This window comes from Tupaia chinensis, unplaced genomic scaffold (genome assembly GCF_000334495.1).
Source record: "Tupaia chinensis unplaced genomic scaffold, TupChi_1.0 Scaffold000628_1, whole genome shotgun sequence".
Lineage (NCBI taxonomy): Eukaryota > Metazoa > Chordata > Mammalia > Scandentia > Tupaiidae > Tupaia > Tupaia belangeri.
The window spans coordinates 3,031,418-3,040,426 of NW_006160148.1; the positions used below are offsets into that span (position 1 = coordinate 3,031,418).

At 46.0% G+C, this 9,009-nt stretch overlaps 1 pseudogene; it reads left to right on the top strand.

Annotated features, from left to right (window-relative positions):
• Positions 1-5,417: 5,417 nt before the first annotated feature.
• On the top strand, positions 5,418-6,183 carry LOC102467965 (60S ribosomal protein L29-like; annotated as a pseudogene).
• Positions 6,184-9,009: the final 2,826 nt, after the last annotated feature.

Here is a 9,009-nt window from a genome sequence, read left to right on the forward strand (position 1 = left end):
CCTGTGCGTGCGTGCCCAAGATCCCAAGAGGAGAAGGGAGGAGAAGAGATTGCAGCATGGCCATCCCCCCTGGGGGGGTGATTTCTCGCTTTCTGTCTCTGTCTCTGTCTTTCTGGCCAGTACACACTCCCTATAGCAAAATTCTAAAAAAAAAAAAAAAAAGGATGCCTTTTGAGTAATAAAAATATTAAAAGGTTAAAAAAAAAAGTGACTACTTATGACTACCTTCTCAGGTTTCTTTTTCTTTTTTTTTTTTTTTTTTTTTTGGTTGGGGATTGCGGTTTTACTTAGAAACTAATAAAACATGCGCACGGGCTGTCCATTCTCTTCGCTGCACCGCCTGGCGCCAGCGCCCTGAGCTCCGCACAGTGAGACCAACTGCCCGTCAGCCGCGCTGCCCGCTCCTTGGCGGGCCAGGGACTTCTGCACCCTGCCAATCCCTCTGGGTTTCCGCCAGTTGTGCCAAATTTTGACATACGGTCCGACTGGTGCCAGGTGACCTTCTTGGTCCTCTTTTTGATGGTCTTGGGCTTCGCGAGGGGTCTGAGGGCGGCATGATGCCCGGTAGGGGAGGCCGACGCCTCCACAGGCAGCGCGAGGAAGAGCTCCTTTTCTTCTTAACGTTTATTTGCCAGAGGATGTGTGTCCTCCAGAGAGGGATAGAGAGAGTGAGAGGGTCCCCTGCTGGTGTGTGGTCTTGCCCCAGCCTGTTGTGATGGGTGTGCACACACACATGCGCCTGGTATGTTTTTCCAGCCGCTTGGGCCAGGATTCGAACCATGCAGTTGGTCATGTGGGATCCAGCTCCTTTAGGACTGGGGGGTCACAGACTGGCTCTGCTCCTCTTCTTTTTTTAATGACAGAAAAAGACAGCTACCTAGATTTATTCTTCTTACAAAAAAAAAAAAGCACTAATCTGGGCAATCTGCTCATTCTAGTGTTGTTTTTTTAAAAAAATATAATTATTTTATTTACCTTTATTTATTCATCTATTTCAATTTGACCATAAAGGAACAAAGTGAGTGAGAGAGAGAAAGCAAGCCGCCGGGTCCAGGCCTCGAACTGTGGTCGGCCATGTGGGAGTCCAGCACCCTTAACCACACGCCCCCTGCTGGCCCCTAGCTACCTAGATTTATTCTCATGTTCAGGATTTACCGAGCTGGTTTTAACCAATTGTTAAAAAGCATTTCAAATGCTCTCCTCTTCATAAAGACTGTAAGAAGTTGGCCAGGACAGGGACCAGCAGTTAGTGTGATGGCTATGTCGCTGGACTCCCATGTAGTCGACCGCGGTGTGCATCCCGGACCCAGTGGCTTAAACTCATGCCGGGCGCATGTGCATGTGTGCCCAAGATCCCAAGAGGAGAATGGAGGAGGTGTGGCCACCCCCCTAGGGGGTGATTTCTCGCTTTCTGTCTCTCTGTCTTTCTGGCGAGCGCACGCACGCTATAGCAAAACCCTCTCCAAAAAAAAAAGAAGTTGACCAGGACAATTGCCTTCACTTCCAGCCATCCATGAACAGTGTATATACCAGGGTTTCCTGAGCCAACTGGATTCCATGAGATATTACTAGGTATTCAGGGCAAAGTAAATTTAGTAAACACCAAATATTCTATTTCTTTTGCATATATTCATAGTCCACATTATGAATTATAATAAAGGTTCTCAGAAGGTCTGCAGTGAAAGAAATCTGATTGGACCCGCAGGTGGTATGGTGGTTAAGACACTGGATTCTACATTGCCAACTCTGTGGTTTGACTCCTGGGCCTGGCAGCTTGAAAATTACACCAGACACATGTGCATGCCCAAGATCCCAAGAGGAGAATGGAGGAGAAGGGATTGCGGTGTGGCCATCCTCCTGGGGGTGATTTCTCACTTTCCCTCTCTCTGGTGAATGCACGTGCCCTATAGCAAAAACCATTATACTTAGTACTTTCTAGATAGCCAGTTGTAATGTGTGTGTCACTTTCCACATGATGCCTTTCATGGCTCCCAGAGATAGGATCCAGGGTGTCTACCACTGAATTCAGATTGCTCAGAGTTGCATTATCAAGCGATATATAAAGTTAGTTTCTATTAATATTGTTACATAATGTTTTGATTGCATATAATAAAAAAAAACTCATCTTAAATGGTCTTAAACAATTCAAAGAATTTAGTTAACAACTGAAAATTCAGGTAAAGCTTTGTTCTCAGTGTTGAGGCTCTTTGTTACCAAATACCTGGTTTCTTTTCACTTTTCCTTCCAAAATACGTGAAATTCCTAAATTTTGATATTCCCTAAAGGGAGAGCTGCATGATCATTCTCCATGTGGCCAGAGTGTGGGTATGACCACAGCAGCTGCTAGGAGAGCTCTCTCTGCTTTCCTTCGCTCTAGGAGGGCGAGGAGATTGGTCGAGGAAGCGGTTTCAGAGTAACAAGGAGGTCTCTTTCCCAGAAGCCCAGCAAAGGCATCCTCACAGCTGCCTGCCTGGAAGTAAGGTCACCTGTTCATCGTTGTCCTAATCAGCGTCCACAGAGATGGACTGTGCTGGGTTGAAGACAAATTGGGTGTACCCCTGGGTACAGGACTGAAGTCAGCTTCCTTGGAAGACATGAGAGAATATGAGAATATGCCTGCAGACACAGTCACAGCGAACTGAGCTGCAGCGATGGAAGCCCCATGGTCGACGGTGGGTTTGGATCCCTGAGCTGGCCTGAAAACACGCCAAGTGCATGCAACCATGTTCAAGAGGATAGCAAACTGGAGGGCCGGGGACAGGAGACCCTACTGGGGTGCCTCTCTCTGTCATGCGTGCATAGACACTGTAACGAATGAAATATTAGGTATGGGGGGCAGCAGGTGGCATGGTGGTTAAGGCACTGGACTCCCACATGGCTGACCACAATTCGAGTCCTGGACCTGGTGGCTTGCTTTCTCACGCTCTCTGCGTGTCTCTGGTCAAGTTGGAGAGTAATAATGAAAATAAAAAAATTTTTTGAGAGGTTTTTGCTATAGGGCATGTGCACTCACCAGAAATACAGAGACAGACAGACAGAAAGCAAGAAATCACTCCCCTGGGGGCATGGCCATGCCACATTCCCTTCTCCTCCATTCTCCTCTCAGGATCTTGGGCACGCACGCACACGCGCCCGGCGTGAGTTTAAGCCACCGAGTCCAGGACTTGAACTGCAGTTGACTACATGGGAGTCCAGCAACACAGCCATTACGCCTGTGGTCCCCAGTGGTAATAAATTTAAAAAAAAAATTAAATTAGGTAATCAGAAAAGTCATGACACGTTTTTGCATAAAAAATATGTCATGACTTTTCCGATGACCCAACAAATAAACTTAAGAAAGTGAGCATGGGCCGCTAGCTCAGAAGTGCAGCAGCTAAGCCAACTGCAGATTGGGTCCTGGCCCTGGTGGTTTACAACGTGACAGAGGCAGGCCAGCAGGTGGTGTGGTGGTTAAGGCTCTGGATTTTCCCACAGTTGACCATAGTTCGAGTCCTAGACCCAGCGACTTGAAAATCACGCCAGGGGGACCAGATGGCTGGTTACGTAATCGTTATGTTGCTGGAGTCCCACGTAGTTGCCTGTGGTTCAATTCCCAGACCCAGTGGGCTTGAAAACTCACATGCTGATCTCATGTGCATGTGTGCCCAAAATCCCAAGAGGAGAATGGAGGAGAAGAGATTATGGTGTGGCCATCCCACTGGGCATGATTTCTCACTTTCTGTCTCCCTGTCTCTCTCTGTCTCTCCAGCAAGTGCACACACCCTATAGCAAAATCTTTCTTAAGAAAGAAAAAGAGGGGCCAGCAGGTGGTGTGGTGGTTAAGGGTGCTGGATTACCACATGGCTGACCATGGTTTGAGTCCCGGACCTGGTGGCTTACTTTCTCATTTTCTCTCTCTCTCACTCTGTCCCTCTCAGGTCAAGTTTAAAATAAGTAAATGAATAAATAAATGAAGTTAAATAAAATAATTCTTAAAAAAAAAAAAAGTAAAAGAGAATATCACCCCAGGAATGTGTGTGCCCATGCCCACAATCCTGAGAGGGTAATGGAGAAGACGGGCCCGTGACGTGGCCGTCTTCCCCTCACTCTCTCCCCCCTTCTCTTCCTGTCTGACACACACATACACATCCTCTGACACTACAAACAGCGAGAGTACGGGTGCTGCTACTAAGAGGAAGGGAGGATAGGTGCTGGGCAGCCACAGCCAATAAAAATGCACTACACGATACTCCCATATCCAACACTGGGCCAGCAGGTGGCGTGGAAGCTGAGGTGGCAGGATCCCACATGGCCAACCCCAGGGTTTGAGTTCTGGCTTGAGAAAGACACTGGTGTGTATATGTGTTGTACCCCAAATCCCAACAGGACAGAAATGGAGAAGGGCATGCATACAGTGTGACCATCCCCCCTGAGGGAGCGCTATCCCCAGTCCTCTCTCTGACTCTCTCTGGTGAATGCACGTATCCTCTGGCAAACATCTTTAACAGGAATATTACCGGGACCAGCAGATGACATAATGGTTATGTTTTTGGACTCCCTCATCATCAATTGCAGTTCAAGTCCTGGACCCAGTGACGTGAAACTCACACTGAGCGCATGTGCGTGCATGCTCAAGATCCAAAAAGGAGACTGGAGGAGAAAGGATTGTGGTGTGGCCATCCCCCCGTGGGGGGTGATTTCTTGCTTTCTGTCTCTCTCAATCTCTCTGGTGAGTGTAAGTGCGCTATAGCAAAACAAACAAACAAAACCAAAAAACTCTCTCTAAAAAAAAGGAATATTATTTAGTAATAAAAAGTAATTAAACACGGATACCTTTTCAACATGGCTGAACCTTGAAGCTAAAGAAGTCACAAGAGGCCACATATCATGGGATTCTGTTTCTATGAAATATCCAGAAGAGGCAAATCTGAAGAGGCAGAAAATAGATTAGTGGTTACCAGAAGGCAGGGGAAGGAGATGTGGGACCTGATTGCTAATAGGACGAGGTTTCCTTGGGGGCGTTAAAACGTGAAATTAGATAGAATGATGCTTGTGCCACCTTGTGAGCACTCTAAGGCCCCCGGATGTGCATGGTACAGGTCCAGCAGGTGACATGGTGGTTATTTGACCAGAGAGGGACAGAGTGAGAGAGAGCGATAGACAGTGAGAAAGCAAGCTGCCAGGTTGGGACTCAAACCACTATCGACCGTGTAGGAGTCCAGACCCTTAACCATCACGCCACCTGCCAGCCCCTAACAGCACATTTTTATGGTATGTGAATTTACATAACAGGTTCGATGAATGAATTTAATTTTCACATAATGGGTACTCAATACATATTTGAATGAATGAGTGGGAAACTGAGCTGAAGGGATTGATGACATTTGTATCATTAGAATCCAGAAAAGCAGCTCTTTCTCTTCCGGTCCCAGGTTCCTCGGCAGCTGCGGGTTTTGGTGCAGATATGGCCAAGTTCAAGAACCACGCCACACACAACCAGTCCCGAAAATGGCATAGGAATGGCATCAAGAAACCTCGATCACAGAGAGATGAATCTCTCAAAGGGGTGCACCCCAAGTTCCTGAGGAACATGCGCTTTGCCAAGAAGCACAACAGGAAGGGTCTGAAGAAGAGGCAAGCCAGGGAACCAGCAGTTAGCGTAATGGCTATGTCGCTGGACTCCCAAATAGTTGACCGTGGTTCGCGTCCCAGACCCGGTGGCTTAAAACTCACGCTGGGCACGTGTGCATGTGTGCCCAAGATCCCGAGAGGAGAATGGAGGAGAAGCGGGGGGGTGATTTCTCACTTTCTGTCTCTCTGTCTCTCTCTGTCTGTCTGGCGAGCGCATGCGCCCTATAGCAACAATCTCTCCAAAAAAAAAAAGAAGAGGCAGGCCAACAATGCCAAGGCTGTGAGTGCGCGAGCGGAGGCCATCAAGGCCCTGTAAAGCCCAGGGAGGTTCAGAAGGGCGTCTGGAAGGGCAGCAGCCGCAAGCTCAGTCGTCTTGCCTACACTGCCCACCCTAGGCTCAGGAAACGTGCTCGGGCCCGTATCGCCAAGGGCCTCAGGCTCTCTCGAACAAAGACCAACAAGGCCAAGGCTCAGACCAAGACCCAGACCAAGGCCCAGGCCTCAGCTGCAGCCCCGTCTTCAGTTCCGGCTCAGGCTCCCAGAGGTGCCCAGGCCCCCACAAAACCTCCATAGTAGAGGCCTCTGCCAGTATGAGGACAGAAGGACTGGTGACCCCCAGCCTGCTCTCTGGGGGGGCCTGGTGTCCTCCTGTGCTGTGTCTACGAATAAACCTGAGGTGGAAACTAGAAAAAAAAGAATCTAGAAAAACAAGTTACTTAGTTCTTTCTTTAACAATGCACATGAATTCAGCCTAGCATTTTTGCAACTGAAGTCTAAATCGTATTCAAAGATTATTCTTGACTTTGGTTGGTTAATTTTGTGATTTGTAACTTGTATAGGTACCATATGAGTGCATATTTTTACCAAATTTAGCTGGTTAATCCTCATGTTCACAGTGTTTCACTGATTTACTTGTAAAAACTGGTTTCCCTTCATTTTTGACTTTTGAGAAGAAAGAGTTGGGACTGGCAGGTGGCGTGGTGGTTAAGGTGCTGGACTCCCACACGGCCAACCATGGTTGCATCTGGCTGTTTGCTTTCCCACTTTCCCTTTCTTTGTCTCTGTCTCTCTCTGGCCAAAATTTTAAAATAATAATAAATTTTAAAAAGAAAGAAAAGAGTTTAGCTAGGGTTTTGAATTTGTTTGATCTGATTACTGGTTATCATATTTTTGTTACTTTTAAACACTATTACCTTGAATTTGCATTTCCTCCCCAGAGAGCTGTTTTTTTTTATTTTTTTGTTTTTTGTTTTTTAAAGGTTTTGTTATAGGTGTGTGTGCTCACCAGAGAGAGACAGAGAGAAAGTGAGAAATCATCCCCCATAGGGGATGGTCACACCACAATTCCTTCTCCTCCATCCTCCACTACGAATAAACCTGAGGTGGAAACTAGAAAAAAAAGAATCTAGAAAAACAAGTTACTTAGTTCTTTCTTTAACAATGCACATGAATTCAGCCTAGCATTTTTGCAACTGAAGTCTAAATCGTATTCAAAGATTATTCTTGACTTTGGTTGGTTAATTTTGTGATTTGTAACTTGTATAGGTACCATATGAGTGCATATTTTTACCAAATTTAGCTGGTTAATCCTCATGTTCACAGTGTTTCACTGATTTACTTGTAAAAACTGGTTTCCCTTCATTTTTGACTTTTGAGAAGAAAGAGTTGGGACTGGCAGGTGGCGTGGTGGTTAAGGTGCTGGACTCCCACACGGCCAACCATGGTTGCATCTGGCTGTTTGCTTTCCCACTTTCCCTTTCTTTGTCTCTGTCTCTCTCTGGCCAAAATTTTAAAATAATAATAAATTTTAAAAAGAAAGAAAAGAGTTTAGCTAGGGTTTTGAATTTGTTTGATCTGATTACTGGTTATCATATTTTTGTTACTTTTAAACACTATTACCTTGAATTTGCATTTCCTCCCCAGAGAGCTGTTTTTTTTTATTTTTTTGTTTTTTGTTTTTTAAAGGTTTTGTTATAGGTGTGTGTGCTCACCAGAGAGAGACAGAGAGAAAGTGAGAAATCATCCCCCATAGGGGATGGTCACACCACAATTCCTTCTCCTCCATCCTCCACTTGGGATTTTGGACACATAAGCACACGTGCCAGGTGTGATTTTCAGGCCACCATGTCCAGGGCTTGAACTGTGGAGCTGTCCATTCCAGATCCAGCATCTTAATCTCCATGCCACCTGGCGGCCCTTCTCCCCAGAGAGCTTTAACCACATTAGCACCCTTCAGGTTAATGGTCTCCGTACTTAGGGCCATAGGAGAGACCTACCTGTGCAGGTAGAGTACCGGTGATGCAGACGACCGCGAATGTGCAGGAGACCAGGACCGGGCTGGTCTAGGCCCCTCTGGCCTGTGTAGACGTGCTGTCCTTTCTTCTCACCACCTCCACGGGGTCTGGAGCCTGCTGGGCGCTGAGACTCGAGAGCGTGAGCTGCCTTTCAGGCCCTTTCCCTGGAGGGATGCGTGCGGGTGTGGAGGGCGGCGAGGCAGCACATCCTCTTGGCTTTGGCTTGTCCTGGGGTTTCCCAGCTTTGTAAAGAGATGATGTGGATGCTGCTTTAAGAACCGAGAGCCCCAGTGCGGCCAGTACTTTTTTTTTAAACTAGAGAAGTCCTCTTTTATTCTTTTTCCAATCTTTATCTTTTACAAATTTCAGTTCTACATGAAATGGAAAAATTAGTGCAACAGCAATGCCATATACCCTGCACCCAAATTTATCAGTTGTTATCATTAATATTTTACCGGGGGACCAGCGGGTAGAGGGTGGTTAAGGCTCTGGATGCTCTCACCTGGCTGACCATAGTTCAAGTCCTGGACCTGATGGCTTGCTTTCTCACTTTCCTTCTCTCTCTCTCCGTGTGTATGTGTGTGTGTCTGTTCAAATTAAAATAACTGAATGAATAAATAAAATAAATAATTATTTTAAAAAATTTAAAAAGCATTAATATTTTATCTTATTTACCGTGTGTGTTTAATACACACACACACATATACCTCTTAGAGTGTTATTTTAGGATTTTTTGAAAAGTTAAGTTGTAATATCATGATACTTTCTTAAATGTGCTAAAAATTTTAGATGTATTGCTTAAGAAAAAAATACATTTTTTGAGAGATTTTTGCTATAGGGCATGTGCACTCACTGGAGAGACAGAGACAGAAAGAGAGAAATTACCCCCCATGGGGATGGTCATGGTGCAATCCCTTCTCCAGTCTCCTCTTGGGATCTTGGGCACACACACACATGTGCCCAGTGTGAATTTTAAGCCGTCATGTCTGGGACTTGAACTGTGGCTGACTGCATGGAAGACCAGCAACGTAACCATTATGCCATCTGCTGGTCCCAAAAAATACATTCTTTTAGTTTTCATGTGGCTGCCATAACAAGTTGCCAT